Source organism: Cupressus sempervirens, chromosome 3, assembly GCF_028749045.1.
Source record: "Cupressus sempervirens isolate cs-2001-9-10 chromosome 3, ASM2874904v1, whole genome shotgun sequence".
NCBI lineage: Eukaryota > Viridiplantae > Streptophyta > Pinopsida > Cupressales > Cupressaceae > Cupressus > Cupressus sempervirens.
This window is the reverse complement of record NC_143120.1, coordinates 520,088,660-520,112,771: the sequence shown is the minus strand read 5'-3', so window position 1 is coordinate 520,112,771 and position 24,112 is coordinate 520,088,660.

The following is a 24,112-nucleotide window of genomic DNA, read 5'->3' as shown; positions in this document are numbered from 1 at the left end:
CTAAGAAGCTTATAAAGCCTTCCACTCCATATTTTTCCAAAATTTCTCTGCTATCTCATACATCTAAACCTCAATCTATTTCATCCATGATTCCTCCATCATGTCAACACCCTTCAAGGTGTGTGTCAATGTTGATCTTGCCCAATATTTCAGCTACCCTGGTGAAATCCTCTAAAGCTTACACTTACTTGCTATCCATGCTCATTCAATTATTTTAAGATATGTACTCCTACTAACATCTCCCTTCCATTACCCTATCAACATCTTTGAGAATACTTATCTATGCTATTGGGTTATCAAGACTTATCTTTCATATAGGAGCATTTTCCAAATTCAAAAAGCTTGAGCTCTTTCTTAAAAAGAAAGAAAAAAGAAAAAAGGAATAAAAAAGTGCCTTGGTGAAAACCAATTCATGTGGCACCTTGGTAGCAAAAATAAATAAAAATAAATTCATCCTATGGTGAAAACTACTTCTTATGGTGCCTTGGATCAATACCATGATGAAAACTTGGCAAACAAGCATCCATGTGTAATTCTTCCATCATCCATCTATCCCATTCTCCCTCTTTTATCTTGACAATGTTGAGCAATCCTTGCATATTGGCTATCTTATCCACAAGATTCTCTATTGTTCTTCCTCATTCATTCATAGCCTTCATATCTAGCTTAATTCTTATTTCTCTATCCCATCAGTATCCTATCTATTTGACCTCATGGTCTTGATCACATAAAGAAAAATATGGTTCTCATGGGCCTCTTGACATGCCTATTTTTTTAGACTATATGCTTTCATGCTATTGGCTTCTACTGGTTATCATATATGTTATCTTTCTCATTGCTTCCATTTCTTATCCAAAACCTTCTTTATATGACTACCTTTCCCTAGCTTGGGTACTCTTGAGGAGTCAGTCCTTGAGGATTGCTTTCACTTGCTTCATACTCCTTTCTTATCCATCTTTTCTTATCCACCATCTTGCTCCTCCAACATGTCCTGCATCTTGCTAGACAATGGGACAATTTATGTGGTCTTGCTTGAGAACTAATGATCTCTAAATCATTCTTAAAAAAATCCAAAAAAAATATATGATGCTGAAAGAAATCCTAAAAATTAGAGAATGTCCTAAAAAAATGACCATCTTAGTGAAAACCTAGCAATAGGCACTTTGATGTATCCCCAAAAAAATCAAAAAATTGAAAAAATACAAATTTTTTTGAAAAAAGTCTTGAAAAAAAATTCTATCAAGTGGTGAAAACTTGGAAACAGATGCTACTTGAGACCCTTGCACCTATGTCTATCAGTCTCAATCATTCACTCAACAAATTTCCTCCCTAATTGTCTTTTGAGGATGTCATAAACTAGAAGACTAGGGGCATGGGGCACATTTTCCTACTTTTTACTTGTAGGTATACTTTGTTAGTCTAAGGTGTTTAGAGCATTCATGCTTGTCTTAACACTTTGGACTTACACTGTATCATCTTTTTTTGTTTTTGCAAGACCGCACTTAGGGGTTATCTTGGTGCTTATGCCTTGATATAGGTGTAATCACACTATCCTAAACTTAGGGAATCTAATTGCATTAGTCATCTTGACTTACATGTCTTTGATGCTTAGGTTTGATTCCCACATTTCTATATGACATAGATCATATTCTTATCCTCATACTTTATGCTAGTGATGATTGTATGATCTTTCAATGCCCCTAACAAGGCTCGATGATAAAAACTAGGTCCGACTTATGTAACCCTTGCAATTGCACCTTTTGATAGTAGCTTTCATTCTAGGGTTCATTCTTTCTTAGCTTTGCATTTTGCATGTTGAGAGAGCTCTCTTCTTTATCTTTCATGGACATGTTAGCTCTGTGTTCATCCTTTCTTGCCTTTTCTCAATCTTATCTTATCTCTTTCCTATTTCTCACTTCTTTTCTATCTTACCATCTCATCTATGCTTTTGACCTATCTTTTCTAATCTTGGCAACTTGGATCCATTTTCAGGATTGAAATCCAAATTTGTGTTCATCTTGCTAGTCAAAATTTCTTCCTTCTTCTATATAGTTTTCTGACCTATTGAGGCTTAATCTTTGAATCTTGATGGGGCAATCATCATTTTCTCATTTCTTCATCATTTCTACTCTCTTCCACTCTTCACTTTCATTTCTATTTCATCTCACTTCGCCTTTCTTCTTTCTTTGATCTAATTCTTATGCTTTATCTTTCTTGGTAAAACTTAGTGAAACTGGTGAATATCTTCATTTCTTGGTGGTCACTCTTTGGTCTTAATCTCTTATATATCATCATGAAATTTCTTTATTTTTATTTGATCAAATCTAGCTAATTTATGTATCTCCTCTATCTCATTTTGATTTCAATCCCAAGGGGGTAGGAATATTCTATCATTGTTGCAAATTGCTTTCTTCTACAACTATTTATTTTCTCTTGATCCATCTCCTTTTCTTGGCATTAATACTCTTCTTAAATTTTGATATCATATCTATCCTAGTGTTTAGAACTATCATTATCATATTGTACATTCAGGACTTGCTATCCCTTTCTGCATTTTTTTCTTCAGAATCAAATCTTTTTATCTATTGATGCCTACTCGGTTTATGTATTCTTTGATGTCATATGTTCCCATATTGATCAGACATAGGTCAAAGAGGGGCAAATGTAATCACCCAAAAATAATCATCTAGACTATGAATCCCTTTCTAGCATTTTTGCATAATTTATCTAATGTTTATCCTTGATCAAATCTTTTGATTTTATCCTATAGTTTGACCACTTTATCCTAAGTTCATATTTAATTAAAAGAACATGTCCCTCTTTTAATTAAATAAAAATCCCCACTTCCCACTTATCCTAAATGTGCACACATAAATCATTATTCCTATTTTAGAAATAAAATGAAAGGCATTTTTGTCTACACATGAATGCACAATTATCTAGGTGGGAGGAATCTTCTATTTTAAAAATAACTTTAATTCTCCTCCACACATTTCAAACCCTCTCAAAATTCATCCAATAATTGTGATTGGTTAAGATTCTTGTGTACATGGATCACTCAAGATGTATTCTCCTCCCTTGATTATTCCTCTTTTGCCTCTTAATCTGTACCACTCATTTTTCTTTAAAAGGGAGGGCTCTCTCCTCATTCAAAAATCTTAGTCTCTCATGCTATTGTTATGATTCAATTTTTCTTGGTGATTTTGGAGGCTTGGAGCATTCTTGAATTTTTTCATTTTATCTTAGCTCTCATTATACTTACATTATAGCATACTTTTTAGCTTAGTTATTTTTGTTAGCTTGCATTTGAATTGCATTTTATTTTAGATTCTTGGATATTGGCACTCTAGTCTATATTCTTTGAATCTTTCATACTATGGTGCACCTTGAAAGGGTTTCATATTTTGGTTCATTTGAGAGCCATTATCTCATAGCCTTTTTACATCATAGATAGAGAGCTACAAGCTGCCTCTTGAGATGCCTTCATTCATGGGTATTCTCAAGAATAATGGTTTATAGAAGTGTGACAATTTTTGTACACACACAAGGTGTGATCATGCTAAGAAGAAGAGAAGTAATTTGTGAAGAAAATTTAATCTTAAGAGGATATAATTAGGAAGAGATAATGTTGTTACATAGGTGATTCTTTTTTTTGTTCCCTAGTAGTTGCAATAATTGAAATCCCTCAATTGAGTGGATCCTAATAGGTCCTTATTATAAATCCTTTAACAAGGTCACACTTTAGCTAGTAGTCAAAGTACTTTAACAAGGCTACCCCTAATAGGGTAAATCTCCTAATAAGGCTAGAGGTAAACCCCCTAGCAAGGTGACACCTAAAAATGTATTTGTAACTCCTTATAGGATTAAGCTTCTAACATGGCATACTTCACAAGAGTACATTATTTGTAAGTATTAATCTCCACTCTGGTTTTGATCCAAGTTGGTTTTCCATATAATCAAAATATCTATGTTAAATCTGTGAATGATTTCATATGTTGAACTCTCTCTATTGATTTGTTTATCAGTTAAAGATTAAAGAAGTTGAAGAGGTTGATTGTTTGGTTGATTACTAATTAAATCCTCCTCTCAATAATCTAATTAGTTAGAACTAACATACCATGGCCTTTGTGTCATGAATCACCACTATGGTAGTAGTGCATAGCATAAGGTTCCCGATTAAAGGAGATTGTGCCTCTTACACTAGTACATTTGACCCTATTTTTAGACCAAAAATTTTGACCATCTATTAAAATGTTTTAGATTTGTCAGAATATAGAAAGGAAAAATATGTTTTTAAAAAAAAAATCCATGCTTGTGTTGGTCAAATTTTCTACCAACACAAGCTTAACATGTAAAAAGGGCAATTTTGGCCTATTTCATTGTATTCTTTAACACGCACGTGCAAGAGCTATAATTGTTGTTGGGAGAGAAGGGTTTTCCTAGTAGTCAATTGAAGTTTAGGGCATGGTTTTTACTTTGGCAATTTGAAGTTCACAGAGCTTTTTGGTGGGTGTGGTTTTTTCTCTATTGGGCGTGGTTTTTAACTTTGAGATAGGGCACCTATATAATTGACCTCCATTGTATTCAATAGATACAACTTGTATTTGAGTTCAGGCTCTTCTGTGATCTCATCGAATGTGGTAGAGGCTCTATAAGAGTTACAATTATGCATGTCATTTTGATTGTTTCTATTTCATTTTGGTTTTGTACTATGTTTCTAGGTCATTTTGGAATTTTGGAAGGGAATTATATTCTTCTATGCTTTGATTTTGCAGTTCCTTTTTAGGGGTTTTAAGTATTAGAGGATGCTGTAATGATTTTGAGTAGATTTGAGGTTATCGATATAAATTGGAGTATTTGAATATTTCAATTAGTTTGTGAATTTTGTAATCTCCATTATATTTCTAACAATTTTGAGGAGACATTGTGGAAAGAATGTGGTAGAGGCTCTACAAAAGAACATCAATGGATGCTCTTACACTCTATGCCAAAGGAAAAGTTATACATTGAGTTGAGGTTAAAGACAGTCCATTTGTTAAGGCCAAGCATTTACAGGTATGTGTGTTATTTTGGTTTCTTTGATTTTGTAGTTTACATCACTTCAAATTATGACTATGCTAAACAAATACATGAATAAGAGTTCCTCTATGCTACATATAAATCTAGTCGTCAGAAACTGTGGGAATGGGGTACCTATTTTTATATTGGAGTTTCTTGATAACTAAGTGAAGAACCATAGACCAGTGGATGCAATATACTAAGAAATAGAATATATCAAGCAAAGGAAATGTTGAATCTAACTTGCTAGTCATTTATAACTAACTATATTTTGTGCTCCCAACACACATGCACAACAGAACAAAAATATTCCAAGCAAATGTGAAAGAGTTAATGAGAAATCAAAAACAACAACTTGACAACTTACAAGTTAGACCTAATCAATGCATAAGTGAATCACAATGAGAATCATTGAAGAGAACATCAGTACGTCAGAATTTTTTTGAAAACTTATAAACTTCACTAATACTAGCCACCACAAAAATAATCAAGTCAATTATGTATGGCACAATTGTAGATTAACAGATACCAAAACTTAAAAGAGATAGATGATGAAAGGTATAAATAAAAAGTTGATAGACCAATTTGATATACAATACATCATAGGCTATTGTGCAAATCAAAAAGACAACTTAAATAAAGACTACAAATAGTTCATGTAGAGCAACTAAAGCTCAAACATGAATCAAAAGATCAAAGTTCTCAAGCAATGTTTAAAAGTTGATTGAAATTGAAATGATATAGCTCATAAGAAAATAGTTATTCAAAAATCTAACATGGTATGAGTTGAACAATGTGTGGAAATTACAAAGGTGAAGGTACCCCACACAATAGGTGCATTTAATCAAAAAAATAAAAGAAATAAAAGTTAATGAAGAGACAATTATCTTAGGAAAATGGAAAAAATTACCTTAAGATAACACAAAGTTATGATTACAATTGAGTTACTACATGGTGTAATATTTTTATGAGGTAAGAGCAGTACCCAACATATACGACCTTCATGAGATATCTTATAATTGAATTATATTTTATTTTATTCTAAAAATACTGACTAGTCTTTGTATATTTTTCTCTTTTGAATTTGTCATTACTGTAACAAAATGTCCCCTTCCAATCATACCTTTTCTTTAGCGATCTTTGTGGCTTCTATTTTTCTACTCATTGAATTAGTTATTTGTGTACTTGAGCTAGTCTCTACTTGTTGCTGGAGAGTAGAATATGTAGCCCTTACAGTACCAAGAAGGAACCTATCTCCACCATGCCTTGCTATGAATGATACAACCGCTGGAAAATTATCATGCTACCCTAAGGGTATGCTTGCCTATCGATTTAGGTAAATACAAACACAATTTAGTAGCAAATATTTTCCTCATAACATAGTACACAGTGTTCAATCACAGAAAGATAATGACCAACATCATTTATGCCCATTACTTAAAACAAGGAAAGGATGAGAGTAGACGTAAATGGAGTAGGTTGAGTAGACTGCAATGGAGATCTAGCATTCTGGGTCATATCACCAACAACATTTGGTTGACCATCCTTGCCAACAATAGGATTCCTACTACTCAAAAGCATTTGAAGTCTTCTGCTTTCCACATCATTAACATTTGAACCTGAAGGTGATGTTAGATTTCCTTGTGCTTATGCTTGCATTAATAGTTGTTGTTGCTGTGGAGTCAAAATTTGAAGTTGGTGGTATTGCTACTATAGAGAATGAATAAATGATTTTTGTGTTTGTAGAAGACCTAGCCGAAGTTGGTCAAGACCTTGGATACAAACACATTTGAAAAATGATGAATGTCAAAAAACGTGTTTAAGACTGGAAATACAAAGAAAGTATTTTCTAGTGAAGCAATGGATAACATAAGAACATGAGAACTAAAGTATTGTCTAACAACCATCATATAAAATAGTAATTTAGCTTTCCATGAAATCTATCAAACATCATATATAATAGTAAATGACCCATTAATGGAGTCTTCATTACAAATTATTATGATTGTATGTGTGTATGAAATGAAGAAGATTAACTCTTAAAGAGGTTAATTAAATGACCCATTAATGGAGTCTCTATTACAAATTATTGTGATTGAATGCATGTGTGAAATGAAGAAGATTAATACTCAAAGGGGTCAATTGTAAGACAAAAAAATCAATTGAAAGAAAGTGAATAAGAGATATCTTTGGTCAATGACAAAAAAAAGGATTGGTGCTCCTAGAAGCTAACTCGCATTCACTTCTTCTGAATAACAACATAAGAGAGTAAATCTAGGTAGTTTTTCAAATATATATTTTTGGGATCTATCAAGTAGCTTCAGCCCTGCTATATCAAGAACAACAGCTAGAGATATAAAAGTAATTCAATAACTATATAGAAAATGAAAATCTTTTCACCAAATATAGTGATAGAAAATCTAAACAAAAGTTGCTCCTACATACACCCAACCATCCAGTCAGCATACAGTCAATGAGAGCCACATAGCAGAAACATAACCCTCCAAAAAAACAACAAAAAAACAACAAAAAGAATCAAATAATCCCGTAGACACCACTAAGAAACACTTACATAAACTAGACTAGATTGGCTCGTATGGCCACTTTCAGGAGGCAATATTTTCCAGCATTCTAATACATTAACATATACACTATTTCCATAAATAGGTCTAGTTGAAGAAAGCACTACAACATGCACCTTTAGAAATTTAATTATCTCTACACTCTATACTCAACCTGATTCAACAAAAAAAGAAACATCATAGAGTCAAGGATTAACTTCAAGGTCCATAATGAAAAGAAATGACCATGTACCACATAGACAAACTAAGATTTTAACAAAATATCTCCTAAACCTTTTGATCCACCCCTGAATTATGTTATTCTTCTTGCAGCTGGGAAGTGGAAGCTTCATCTTAAAAAGAAAGATTTCTTATGCTCCCTACCTGTAATCTATAGAAACTTCCCCTAAAAAATATCACCATTCTTGACTATTTTCTCTTCATTCCCTTGAGAAAGGGCCTGACCAGACATTCATTCGTATTCTCACTAACTAGAAACTTACATAGATTCTCCTTACATTCAACTGATATCATAGAAAACAACCAAAAGCATCTAGTGTCAACCAAGTACTCAAGGCCAAAGGTGGTCTTTTACCAACAACATTAGCTCCAAATCATCATAGTTAAAATCTTATATAGTCAATGGTCCACATTGGGTCTTTGGCTTAGGAGGACCCATCACACATCATCTTAATAGAAACCAAACTAGTATAGCCACAAGACACCTAAAACAAAATGATCTAAAACATTAATGATAAAAATCCACATGTAATCAAAAGTAATATTAAGAAAAACTTTGATGAGTTACCACATATTTTCTCTTGTAGAGATTCACTATAGCTGCGTGAGAAAGGAGATTATGGGCTACAATATATGGCTCTATTGCTGAATGATGAGGTGGTGGGATTATGCCCATATCATATCCTATAGCTATGTAGGCATAAGGCTCATTTAAAGTGATCCAATGTTTCACTCTATCTCCAAACTCTTGAAAGAAAACTTCAATGTAAGCTACAAAGTCCTTCCTGCATTGTTAGGAACACAGTCTCTTTTATGCAAGTACAATGATTGAACAAATAAATTAAAGTTTGATGATTTAGAAGTGTTTCTTACACAATGATTTGAAGCATCTTTTATTAGGAGGGCTACAGATATTGTGTTTCAAAGAGGCCTCAATCTTGTAGCTACGAGGAGCACTTATGTTACCACTTACATATGAATGATAGTTAAAAGTATTTGTCCTCACAAGGCCTCTCAAAGGATGGCTACAAAAAAGTTCTCAGGGTTTTGTCATATTGACACAAGGGCTAGGTAGATTTCTCAACCCAAATTTAATTTTCTTCAAACTAAAGCAATGCAATTGGGATTATTTTAGACTTTTTTTGCATATTGACATCTTGGGTCCTCTATTCCTGTGGGATGATCAAAACCACCAGCTATTTTGCAGAGGGCATTTAGGTTCTTGTTAGCACAAATAGCATTAATAGTTGGCTAAGGAGACTATAGAGTGAGCATCACAGAAGACTAAGGGCATCCTCAACATATTGTATGCATTCTCTAGGTATTTTAATATTATGGTTTGCAATCTGACTACCTCTCTCTATCTTTAGGGTTTATGGTTTCCCCAACTTATGGCTTCTTTTGTACCTATCACATTTTCTTGCATGTTTGTTTACATGAAATTGTATGTGTATAGAATACTTCTAGTTTTATTTTTTTTAATGTTTTTCTCATGTGTAAGAATAGGTGGCAAACCTACTATTACAAATCTAGAAAGTATAGGATCAAATGAATGATCTCTGAATTTTTTGGGAGAAAGTATAAGGTATATAGTGAGAAGGCATCCTATACCTAGGTATATGACATTTAGATTTCCTATACCCTCCAAAATAACTTCAAATTTAAATCCTATGTTAGTGATGAAATGTGGTTTATATTTCCACTCATTACAATTTCATTTGTGATTTTTGTCTTTCATTATGTTATAAGTTTTCATTTAGCATAATTAGGCTTCTATCTTACACTAGTTTGTTGTATCTCCTCAAATACAACTTATTCCAATTCATTATCATCAAAGGATCATTTAGTAACTTAGTACTTAAGTCATATTTGAGCCTATTGGGCCATCATCCTTTTGATTATACAATTAAAAAAAAGTGGCTCACCTCTCCCTCCTCTTCTAATATTCTATCCTTCCATATTTCTCTTTAATTTACACCAAATAATATCAAATATTTTCAAATAGAAATAAACTTGATTAGGCTATAGGCTTGATTGAAGTGCATGCTTTAGATAGATCATTCTTGATATTGATGAGTTTATTAATCCATGAAGGGTGTGGAACAAGTGCACAAATCTCTTTTTATTAGGTAAAAGGGTAAGAGTTGTGTTATTATAAGAATAAATTGCATCTCTTTTTCTTACCATTAAATATTATTTGACTATGTTTAGAATATTGAGATCTCATTGAGCTAGTTATTAGAAATAGAAAACTAACAAGGAATACATATTTCTATTTTTTTTGAGTAATTTTTTTTTCATGCTCCTCTACTTCCTTTTACTCTATCATGGATACTTCAAGAGCATCATTTGTAATACCTTCATTTGAAAAATGTGATAGATTGACTAGACAATAAGCAAACATGTCAACTTGATGTATCTTCAAAGTCTCTTGCATTGATTCACAATTCAAGGGTAAAGGAAAGATGAAGAGGAGTCATAAGCTAAATTCCCAAATGGAAGAGCATAATACTCACTTCAAGAACCTCATTTGAAGGTACATATTTAATGTCTCTAAATAATTTATTACACTTAACTGTTTAAATGACTTATTCCCACATTAGCCATCTCCAATATTGAATCACTAACACAAACTAGTAGGATGTTTTGTGATTTGATACCACTATAAGATGCTATGCTGTTTCATATTGAAATTTTTGTAACTTGAACTTTGAGAAATTTTGTCAAATAGTCTACTTTATTTTACCGCTGTGAAAACCCAACTAATTTTTCCTTCAAATAAAATTTGAGGATTAGCTTCTATAGTTTGCACAAGCTCTATCCTTTGCTACATGAGAGTTAGGAGTCATATTAGGCTAGTTACTTGCATAGGTTCTTTATGAAAAGCATTTGATTATTTTAAAATAAAGCATGGAGTAGTTCTAAAACTAAATAAAAAATAATTTTCGTATTGTAGCTTTGAATTTTTTATATTTACAAAAAGTATTCCACCAATATGACCGCCATGCAATGCTGACTACTGCTATGTAATATACCAGCCCTTGTAAATTTGATGTATTGCTTGAGAAAAGAAGTATACTATTTATAATTAGAGAGTAGAGCCATATAAAGAATAAATATACCTATTAAGAACACACTTGTCCCTATTGAATGTTTTTCAAAAGGTAATGTCCATCTGCTTGGAGCACACATAGATCACATCTAATTCATAGTTCCTTTTATATCTTACTAAAGAGCATATATTTCCTCATGAAAAACATTGTTATACATTAATATGTTTTGATCTTTTAGTCATCTTCATTAGTTGATGCATTAATCACATTAGTCAAGGCATGCTGCTGATAGCACCAAAGTAACTTTCACCTTGTGACATCTCTTTGAGTCATTTTCCAAATAATTAAGATACATTGTCTATAACTCCACATTTTGCGAACATCTAGGCCTTCTAGAAATTATAGGATCATTTTGTTACATTTGAAAACATTAATCAACAATTTCCATATGTGCAGATATAAACATTACCTACAACATGTCCAATTTATTTGTAGATTTATTTTCCTGTGAAAAGTACCACGCTTGACAATATGAACCTAGAACAAAATAATGAGACAATGGTTGCATTGTGGGCTCAGTTTGAAAGAAAACCTAATAAATGTTATTATCCTTGCAAAAAGTGTAAGGGCTTAAAGAATCAAAGAATTCTAATCACAACAACCCAGACTCATTGTAGGCAACATGGTCACGTTGAAGGGGGCTACGATTTTTGTCCATTGCTGAATGTGGATTTCCTATTGGAGGAACATGGAGATATGAATATCAAATTTGAGGGTAACACTCCCATGGAAGAAGATGATAATGTGCTCGAGGACATGGTTGAAGAAGATGGTATTGGGGTAGGTGATGAAGAGGCTCATAATGATGGTACTAGCAAATCTGATAATGATGATGAAGATGGTCTTGATATACCTTTACTTGAGAAGGCACACGAGCCATTATACAAAGGCTCCCAAACAACTCTACTCTCGGCTATAGTGTTGTTGGTGAACTTAAAGGTTATGAATGGTATATCCAATGTAGCAATGTCATGTATGCTAAGGTATGCCATTTTTGTCATCTTCAATGTTAGCATAAAATTACTATTCATTATATTAACAATGCATATTTGTTGTTTTAGGTTGATTAGTGAGTTTTTCTTACCACTGTTGGCGCTAAAAATTCCATGGTCAATTTTCAGCATCATTGAAGAATTTGAGCCCTATAAACGCTTTTAAGTGCCTATGTACCCGGCTATCCATTTGAGCCCCCTAAGGTGTTTAATGTTTCTAACACCCTGCATTCAGCCTGTTTAAGTGTTCCATGAAGTTAAAATGTCATTCTGAGTCATTTGGCAAAGTCCTATTTTGAGAAAATTTCAAATCTGCATTTTACCCGAAGTGTCCAATAGCGACAGGAGGCCCTATTTGCTAGTGAATATCTCACACCCAGAAATGCTTTGCGATTCACCGCTTTGGGGTGTGTCTAGTGTCCATAACCAAGAATCTATGTTTCAGATTTTGAGTCATTTCGAGTTCGTTTGATTAGGTTTTGAATCCCTCAAAGTTAGTTAGTTACTGTTTTCATGCTTTTGCATTTTGCACCATTTTTGGGAAGCCTTGTTTGACTTGTAATAACTTTTGACCAGTTGATCGAAATGCTGAAATTTTTTTTGCATTGTATTGTAGAGGTTAGAGACTTGTTATTTTTCAAGTTTCAGCCTATGACAAATCTGTTTGATCAATTTTCAAATGTGATTCCAAATGGAATTTCTATCTTTTCATTGTTGTTATTATTTGCAGATTGATTGGAACCCTTGTTTGAGATGTCATATCTTTGTACCTATGATTGGTAGGACTAAATGGTTTGTTCCCCTATATTGTCCACTGAAAATACTACAAGTGTGCCAATTTTTAGAACTTGAAAAATCCATCTTCACACTTTACTAGGGTCATTCCATTCACAAAAAATGATATTTTAATGATGTTCTCTGTCCTGCAAATCCAAGTAGCCAAATTTGCGCCCTTGCCAAATTTTTCCTGTGATTCTTCATGAGCCCAAATCATATAATCATACTCTCCTCATGACAATCTACCTCTATCCCAATTTTCAGAACCTCATGTGCCCATTTGCCCAGTTTTACAGGTCATTTCCAAATTCAATTTCTAGCTTTCTAACATGTTTAATTGCGGGTAATTTCAAGTGAGCAACTTTAGAGGTTGATATCTTTTGACCCTGATGTTGTCATGCGATGAGATCAGGCATACCTATTGAATGTGTCAAAGAGAACAATGATCCTGAGTTTTAGAGCTCTGTCAGATGTTTGAATTAGTTTTCGAAGCCCGGTAGTAGGCCTCTTGACAGAGATTTCATAGTGGTGCATAAATGATTAAAGTGTGTTTTCAGCGATCAATCAATGATCTATTTGGTTCTCAATTAGTTCGAGGAGGTTGATGGATCAGTTTGCCATGATCAGTTGTTTGAAAACAAAATTTTTTTAGCTGGACCCACTTTGGGGTCTGACTAATTCCATCAGATTGATAAGGATTATGTGCGACTTGAAGATTTTGAGAAAGCATATGATGATGATTAATTATAATGTTTCATCCTATGGATTGTCATCATTTGAGTTCAATTAATATGTTGAATTAAACAGTTTGTGAATTTTGATGAAATCCACTATGCAAGTGCCAAGAAAAGGTGTCAATATGATCTTTCATGTGCATGGGGCAGCCCACATCCAACCACAATTTCTCAGGTTGGAAATCCATGTTTTAAAAAGGGGAAACTAACCCACACTTTATAATTGAAAATTTAGTAGAGGGTGCATCCATTCGAGAGCAGATTGGCTTTTCACTTTTTGGAGGGGGCAGAAAACGTGTTGCAGATTAAAGGCCTACAACATCAATAAGGGATATTCACGCCATGAGCAGGGGAGGGGGACTCATGATAAATGGTGAGGTAATCGCCATCTTCATTCCACATCCGCAATTGCTTAAACAAGGCTCCACATTTTAATTAGAATAGTCCACGTCCAAGGCACAAGCAATCTTTACGCTTAAAAATGCATAAGGCAGCGATAAAAATGAAAAGGGAACCAGTAAAAGCCAGCATATATGAAGCACCCTATCCATGCATTATGCAAAGAAAACTATGGAAAACTAAAAAATACAAAGGAACCAACGATTCTAAATAGTCAAAGCCACACGTCATTTTAAAGGAAGCACCAGTTCAGCAATATTAAAGAGAATCTGCAGTCAATTATACAGAGGAGTCAACGTAGTCAAGCTGTCCATGGAAAGAAAGAAGCCCTACTTTTAAACAAGCCGCTAAGAGCACAGCATAGGCATCATGCAAAAGGGGGAGCCATTTCAAAGCCACCCATAATCTAAGTCGCCAGAAAATAAAGACATCCACTGGATTCCAGGTTCCTGCGAGGACAAGCTCTGCACCCCCAAATTTTGATGAACAGAGGCATGACCAGGCACGCTATGGTTCACTTCAGTTAATAAGGTAGAAAATTTCCACGCAAAAGTAGAGTATAGCATGGCTTAGAATAGCCATAGTTCCTCACGCAACATCAAGTGAAAACCAGTATAGCACATGTGAAGGAGAATACATCTTGAGCCAAAGGGACAAACAGTTAAAAACAAATATCCCACATGCCGCGTGGGTGGAAACAATAAAGTATTTAAATACTATTCTTTGCAAAATGAGTAATGTCTTAAGAAAGAAATGCTTTTTGAAAAGGCAAGGGCGAGCTCTATGAGGCGGGGCCCATGGTCGGCCAGCTAGCGGAAATTAAATGTTAATTTTAAACAAACATGTTGACATCATCACCAGAAATGCTAGGAAAATGGAGCACCAAAAAAGAAAAGATTTTCGGTGGTCACTATGTTGCCACCGAAAAATGGTGGAAACTTTAATTTTAAACAAACATGTTGACATCATCACCAGAAATGCTAGGAAAATGGAGCACCAAAAAAGAAAAGATTTTCGGTGGTCACTATGTTGCCACCGAAAAATGGTGGAAACTTTAATTTTAAACAAACATGTTGACATCATCACCAGAAATGCTAGGAAAATGGAGCACCAAAAAAGAAAAGATTTTCGGTGGTCACTATGTTGCCACCGAAAAATGGTGGAAACTCTGGCTAGTGACATAGCGAGTCACTGGGAAAACCTCAAAAATTTGGCTAAGACAAATGAAGGGAGATAGAACGAGGTCGTGACACGTGTCTAGATAAGAGGGTCATCGCTAACTCGCCAAGTAGAAGATGCACGAGAGTTAACATCATGAGATAGCGATGATGACATGGCAACGGGTCTCGGAGATGGTGACATGGCACTCAGAAGTAGGGTGACGATGTGGAGTTCTTGATGAATCACAAGGTGCCACATGGCATGGATATTAAGGCAGACTATGATGTGGCAGCAGATGTCTCAGTTCCACCAGATTACGCCACGTGGCTGATCAGAGGATAGTCACTTTGTCGCTATAAGAAAGATGCGAGAAAGATAACATAGCGAGTTAGCGAGAAGATGACATGTGTCACTGACACAGTGGTAGGGTGGATGAATCTCATGTTGACACTTGTCACAGGCTAGTCAAACTAAGTTTGACCCGGATGGAAAATGCAGGATAAATTCAGAGGTTTCAAATAAAAACTTATTTTATTCTTCTTGGACTTTCCTGTGCAGAGCAAAAATTTTAAATAAAATTTGAACTTTAGCATAGTTTAAACTATATAAAAGTTAAAATTTTTGCAAAATCATATGGAAGCCATGAACGGGACTGAGAACTTCAAAGGGCCATATCTAGGGGAATTTTTATCAAAAACATGCACTCCAATATACCACCAGAATTGGGAGAACCTAAATTTTCCAAATATGAAGTCGGTTCTTGCACAAGTACTCACTAGTTTGATTTATAGGTCAATTTGTGAAATCAGGGGCATTAGCAATAGAATAGGCAAATGTGATCATTAATCATCAAAGTTTGTTGCAGAGCAGTTTTGAAGACCTTTTAGAATCTAAATGTGAAGAAAATCAAGCTTAAACAGTTTTCTTGCATACTACAAGCCATTTTCAACTAATTTGTTACTTTTACTAAGTTCATTTCAACACCAAAATCAGTTACATCCTTTCATCATCAGATTTTTGAGATATTTTGATGCCTTTGGAGGGTAAAATGATGGGGATTTGATTTTCAGTTAGAGGGAAAAGATAAGAAAGATGGTTTTAACCTGTTGAGAAGGTTTTCTGGGTGGACAAGTGTCATGTTCAGATTCAATCCGAGAAATTGCTTCTTTCCTATATATTTCTTTCTTCTTCTCATTTGTGGGGGTTGGCAGTTTGCTCTAGGTAATACCAGTAGGGTTCTAGTTCTACTATTGAAACTAGGATTGTAGATGGTTTTACTTCCTGACTTTGAGCTGAGCTCTAGTAGTGAAGGCCACACATCCACCATGTGCAGATTTTCATTTCATGTTATGCATTATTATTCTGAAGTACTGGATATGGAGGCTAGATCATATGAATTATCTTGAGTTTTATTCTGTGTTACTAGTTACTGTATTTAGTCTTTCCAAGGATAAATACAAAAGAGGATTTACAGGAAATATCTGAGTTTTCTAATTCTATCTCCTAATTCTTCATGTGTCATTAACTTTGTAATTAAATGGATAATGTTCATTTGGTTTAAGACATTTTGGATGAAGTGTGTATCAGATCTTTGTTGCTTTTGACTCAAGGAGTTAAGTAAATGCTTCATAGTTCTGATAGGGTTTCTGGGTATATGAAGGGGATATTGCATAAGAATGGGATTAGGGAATTTTAGTTGATAAACTTGATTGTAATGCAAGCAAGTTAAGTCATCTTGTTGGTAATGAGTCTATGTTTCAATGGATAAGGTACTGATCACTAAATCAGATGCAAGCTGATATGAATGGCATTTGCACAAATCTTTTATTTAAACAAATTTAGTTGTTCATGTTTGAGTGGACCTAAATGTTTAACCCTCACTCAGCTTGTGAATATTCTAGATTTGCATTTAGCTACTGCAGATCTGTGTCATTTTATGAGTTATTAGGAGATATAAGGGTTTCATCTACTTAATAGATTTAGGGATATGTTTTTGCATTGGTATGATATCATTTGAATCTGAGGTCTACTAGCCTAAGTTTAGTAGAGCCTAAAGTAGAAGAAGGGTCATGCCTTATAGTTGGCCCATTGTCAGAAATGGCATGTTGAAAATGGGAGTTAGCTACCCCTAGATATGTCACTTTCTCAATGGGATAATTGAAAACCCTCCAACATTTTTAAACACCAATAACCACCATCAAACATTTTGCCTTGTTCATACTAAGAATTATCTAACATTATGAATTAGATTGGAATGAAGCATCAGACAATACATACATATCCCAATGATCACATTCTATATCATAAACAACATGAATTTGCAACAAAATTCCTTGATTGTCATATTAGTAGATATTGATCAGGTCAAATAACAAAAAAGATGGGTCACAAGGTTCTTCAGTACATTCCATTTATTCCACGTCTTTAATGATTATTTAGGTGTGCTAGCTTGGCACAATTTATGGATTACCATGCACACAATAGAAGTCAAGATGAAATTATGTTAATGCTTACCGATGGTTTTCCATTTAAAATGATAGAAGAAACATGGTCATATTTTAAAGAAGAACCTCATAATCTAAAACTTTCATTGGTAACAGACGATGTCAATCCATATGGAGATATGAGATCTATTTACTTAGTGTGGCCTATTTTTGATATTAACAATAACATTCCTCCTTGGATGTCTATAAAGAGGGAACACATATTGTTGTCAATGATTGTGCTAGGTATTTTTTTATGTTATAGCTATCTAAATTAATTTATAAACACTACATGAAAATGGTCATAATAATTATGTAATATTTATGTTCATTCAATTACTAGGCAAGTACCAAGTTAAAGATATGAACATGTATTTTGAGCCCCTAATTGATGAGATGTTAAAGTTATGGCATGACATCACTATGTATGACATCTCTAGACCAATAGGACACTGACAATTTTAATTCCATGCAATGCTTGTATGGATAGTACATGATGCCCCTGGGCTAACTCATTTTTGTGGTACATTATATTGTTAAGATCACATATTTTTGATCTGTTATAGTGCTTACACATTACTATCATATGCTTAAGTTGCACATGATAATTGTACATGATTCAATTATACATGATCTTTTAGGTCTTCAGACAAAGAAAAAATTTGCATGTCCAATTTATGGTCTGAAGATGAAATCTCATCATTTGAGAAGTTTAAGAAATAGGTGTTTGATGAGTTTAGGCACTTTCTCCACAATAATCATAGGTATCGAATTGCTAAAAAACATCTTTTCAATGGGAAAGAAGAGACATCATCAAAGCCACAAAGAATGACACCTCATCTATAGAAGTTGGAATATGATTGACTAAATTGTCGAAGTAATGTCAAATTTGTTGTTCGAAGTTTAAATTTTTTATTTTGGTATTGTCTTATATTTACTAATGTTGTAATTGATGATCATGAAGGTCGTCAAGGCATCAATGACCAACTTCTTAGAGGAATGAAAAGTTATCCTAGTCAATTTAGTAAGTTACCAGACTACAAGGATCTCCCAATCATGCATTTTTTTGATGCTATGCACATTGGAAAGAATGTAATAGAGACATTATGGAAATGTTGGATGGAAGGTGTGATAGAAAAGAAATTGCCAAAATTTGTATTGACATTCATGAATCCAATCATGCACTAAAAGATTTCATTGAATCAAATAGCAATGGAGACTGCATAAATACAAGTGTCATTCCTTGGTTATTAATGAAGCAACAAAGTGATGCATTAAAAGAAGTCATAAAAAAAGAAAAAAATTCAATAGGATTTGCTACAAATATATGCACTTTTCTATCAAAGAAAGGTGATTTTGGGCTAGGGTTGAAAACACATGATTGGCATACCTTCGTCAAGGTAAGTCATGTTCTCTATTTATAATATATTTGTAAAATTGAATGTACTACCTATTGCATTATTTAATAATATATTAAAATTATCATTTTTTAATGATTGTAGTACATCCTACCTCTATCCCTTCCACACCAGTTTGAAAATAGTATTAAATAAGTTATATATGATCTTGAAAAATACACAAGGTTGGAAGTGTTTTTTCTTAGATTTGTAGCTTTTTATCTGAAATTTATCGTATAATTTTATTTGAAATCTCATTTATGTGTTTTGTGTGTTGAATCTCTTTTAGGTGGTTATCATCTAAAAAATTGATAAAAAAGATATAAAATATTGGAAGAGAAAAATTCCACAGCTTATATGTGAAATGCAAAAGTTTTTACCTCCAACCTTTTTCAATGCTCAAGAACACTACCTCATACATCAAGTTGAGGAGATTGAATTGTGTGGAGCTATACAAACTAGATCAATGTGGATGGTTGAGAGCACTTGAAATTTATGAAGGGCTTCGTTCAACAAAGAGCATGTCTTGAGGATTCTATGGTAGAGGGATATATGGTATACCAAACCATGGTGTACATTAGTGAATATATTCCAAAATTTGTAGCAAATATTCATGTAGATCGCATTTGGGATCCCAACTCTAATGCTTAATTTGAAGGGGAGTACTTGATGGGGAAAGGTAGATTGAGAAGGGTTAGAGGTAATTATAAGTTATTTTTTTTGTAGTTTAATAATTCTTATCTATCATCAATATATATAAGTTGTTTCTAACTAGTTTAATTATCTTCTTTATTGTTGGTCATGAGTGGGATGCACTACATTTGTATATTGCACACAATCTTGATTGGATGATTGTATGGATTGAATAGTCTCAAGAAAATGGTCGCTCATTAACATGGGATGGTGTTGCATTGTTGGTTAAAGAAGCTCATCATAATGGAGATCCCAATATTATGCCAATGGTACTTGATCTAGTATATAGCTTAAGAGATACAAAGGTACCCATAAGATTACTAATCATGAGACATAAGTTTAATATCAACTCACATATTGATGCAAATAATCTTGACATGTTTGAATAATTGCAAGTCAAACACCACAAAGCTATGTACTATCATGGCTATAAATTTTGCACAAAAAAGTTAAATGAAATAAAGAAAATGTGTGATTTTGGGATAAGTGTTGTCTTTGCAGTCACCAATATTTCATCTAGAACTGACATACATTCTCAACAATCTAAAAATTGATACTATGGCATTTTGGATGATATACTTGAGTGCAACTTTAATTCATTCAAAATAGTTCTATTTGTCATCAAATGGTCTAGGCTATGACTGAATCAAAATGATCCTGATAGGACTGTTATTGAATATAATAGTGGATTTACTATAATTAATACAAGGTCATTTGAGCCAGTCGAAGATGAGCCCTATGTTCTTCCAAGCCAATGTAAGTAAGTGTTTTACTTTGGTGTTCTACACAAACCAAGTTGGTCATTTTTTGTTAGACATGACCCAAGAGGAAGGCTAGTAAAGTATAATGTGATGGAAGAATAAGATATTGAAGAAGCACAAGATGAAGTAAATGATTATCAGGAACAACAGTTACCCAGTGATGAAGAAGAAGAAGATGATGATGATTTTGGTCATGCAAGCAATAATGGTGATAATGATGATGATGATGTTGACGATGATCATGATTATGGTGATGAAGATGGTGATAATCATGGTGATGATGGTCATGATGATGATGGCGATGAAGATGATGATGATGACAATGAAGATGGTGGTGGTGATGACGATGATCAAAGTGACAAGTATGATGATGATGATGATGATGAAATAGATGAAGATCATGATGATCAATGAAATGTCCAAGTAGGATCAATGTCAACTATGATAGGGTCATGTATGACCAAATTTTTCTTTCCAAACCATATGTGCAAATATAAATATTAAGTAGAACATGTTAAATATTTTTTTAGATATACACATTAGTTACACCAAATTTTTGGCTAACTTAAGACAAATAATTTACATATACAATTAATATTTTTTTTTGTAAGTCTATTACTTTAATTTCATTGCTGATTTCTAAGACTTACTAATTTTTTTACAGGCCGACATGGATGCACCATCTCAGACACCTTTAGCAGAGGTAAACATTAATTATTATAATTTTTAATATTAATATAGAAAAAAGTCATATTATTATGTTCTTTGGTTTATGGATTTGGAGTTATTTTGATGAAATTTTACTGATATTTGATGTTACAAATGATAGGAAAAAGCTAGAATGACCACTGATCAAATGCGATCTAAAATACAGGCATCATTTCTACATGACATCACCCTTAGTGCTGACCTTGTGTTCTTCACCCAAAAAATTTAACAAAGATACACTGATGAAATTGTTAACATTATCATTGAGGGCAACACAAGCAAGGAGAAAGAGGCCCTGAGAAAAGAATTGGACCGTAGAATCCAATTTTTGAAGGTAAGCATTAATTTTACTAAATAAATAATAGAAGTTCTATAGATGTTAATATTTTATAGTAGCTTATGGATCATGATCTCTAATTTTATGTGTTCTTGTATAGAAATATGTGACAGTTGCGACATCACATGGTGAACATGGTGAGGGTTGTAGTCGTGTAAGTAACACTTTGTTTGTTTGTTTTCATTAACATTATAACACTTACCTTTTTTTCTTGTGGACGCTTCTAGCTAGTATCCCATTTGATCTTTATCCATTGAAAATTTCTTTGCTAACAATATTGTATTCTTTAGCTCATGATGAAGTGTGGATGCCTCCTTTGGTTAGTGGTCCAATATTGTCTAGTGCATTCTCGACAACAAGGACCATGCAAACATCCTCGATTGTGCCCATTAGAACTGGTAAAACCTCATTTTTCTATATTTTGTAATTTCTATGCCCTCAAGATGTTATTATTCTATTTTATTATCTCTGTCTTGAGCTTATACTTATGATATATGATCTTTGGTATTGCATAAGTAGGTTGTAGGTATAATATATTTGTTTTGGTGTTAATATGAACACTTTCGTTGATGATTTGATAATTTATTTTAGTAATTGTTTTAATCTTGTAAAATGATTGCCATTATGAGATAACTATCTTTATTGTTCTATTTCTTCTCTGCGGAAGGGAAGTCACTAAACTAGAGTTCCCAATTTTTTATGAGTTTATCTTCATCTTTTCCTTTTATTTATATGATAGCTCTTAGTGGCTTGATGAATTATTTTTGGTATTTTTTGAAGTCATCTCTAATATATATTATGTAGGTCCTTTCTAACCAATTTGATTTTTTTATTCAATCATCAACCATGGTTTAGCTAGCAACAATTTTTTAATAAAATTGGTTACTATGAATTTATTTTGTGTTTACCATTTATTTAGGTAGGACATTTTAGCAGCTCTGATTGCTTAAGAAAGGCTCTATCAAGTATTCATCTTCATTCTTGAAGCTGATTATCAACTTGTTTGTTTATTAGATCTTGGTTTTTGCTTATTTGTTTGCTGGGAGTAACCATTTTGAATATGGCTGACACCTAAACTAATGTTTTTTTTTTCTTCTAAAAATAACCCTTTTCAAATGATCATATGTAACTTTTAGTCCATCATCTACCAAATATTCCTACAAGGTTTGTTTTTTCCAAATTGGTTTCTCCTCAAAGAGCTTAGACAACAATTTACAAAATATAGTAATTTGAACCCTTCACTACTTTATCCTCCTAGTTCATCTTTTGTGAAATTTATTCTATCTTGAAGTCATGCCTAAAGCATGGAGTTATATCCATTCCCAATTGTTGTTGCATAGTTTTTTCTTGTTCCTTATTTGTTTTACAATTTTAGAATGCTTTAGCTTTAGATCTTGGATAATAACTACTTCCTTGTGGCATGCTCTCACTAGTTTATTGTGGTTGTCAATAACTCTTCTAATTCTTTGCATATTTGACCATTTATTTTCCCAATATAGTAACGATTGTTCTAGTATTGGCCTATTTGTAGTGTTGGTAATCTATTTCTCTACTAATAATAGTTTGAATACTTCCATTTCATCGAATTGAGAAGGGTTTCAAATTTGTAAGCCTTTCTAGCATCTACCTCAAAAATCTCCAAAAATAACCATATTTTTCTTAACAAACTTTGTACTAACCTGAACTTGTGATAGAGGTTGTGTCAAAAATATAGGGTACTCCTAAGCTAGAACAATGTGCTAAAAAACATTCAAAACTCCTATTATACTATGAGTTTATGATAACTAGTGCATGATAGGATTATTTTGTATGACGTAGAAAACATTCTTTGACATTTTCCTTTGTTTTCTAGCATCTTTTCTAAGCCTCCTACTAGTATTCTTCCTAAGAACTATAGCCTATTTGATTTTTCTAGTGTGCACCTAAAAGAACAATAATCAAAATACCCTTATTACAAAGTTTCCTAACTATACTAGTTGTGATTAACAAATTATATGAATAAAGCATTGAAAATAAAGTCTCCTAGAACTTTGAAAATTAGGCCTCACAATCAAAATGATCAGTAGTCCCATTCAATTTCATGATATTCATTGCATAGGTTTGTTTTTACTTATATTTATTATTATTGTGAATGTTGAACATTAATTGTTGCACTAAACTTATGATTCTTTCTGTGACATAGATGTTGATTATTATTGTTGCAATGTTATTTCCTTTCTTTCACATAGGTGTTCTCTATTGCTCAATAGATGTTCTTTTCTACTATGAATGCAATAAAAAATAGAATTCATCATTTAGTACATCTAGATTGTAATTTTGATAAAAGTGTGACTATTGGTGTCTCTTTGTCTTTCATTTCATTTGTTGTGTGCTTTAATTATCATGACGTTTCAGTTGATAAAGGAACAAAGAGTAGTACTAGTAAAGCTGATCCATTTCCTAGAGTGATATGCAGGGACATTGTTGTTGAACAATAAAACTATGTTTTTGTTAAAAGAACAAAAGCTTCTAGGTGCTTTAAAGTTGTTATTATTTAAAGTGTAAATTTAGTTTACTTTTACATTACTCATTTTGGACTAATAATCCCTTTATATTTTTGAAGGTAATAATGCTTTCTTTGATCATCTTTTTCATATGACATTGAGACTATTTGGACCCACCATAACGTAAAAGGTACATAGTTTCATATCATTGCTAC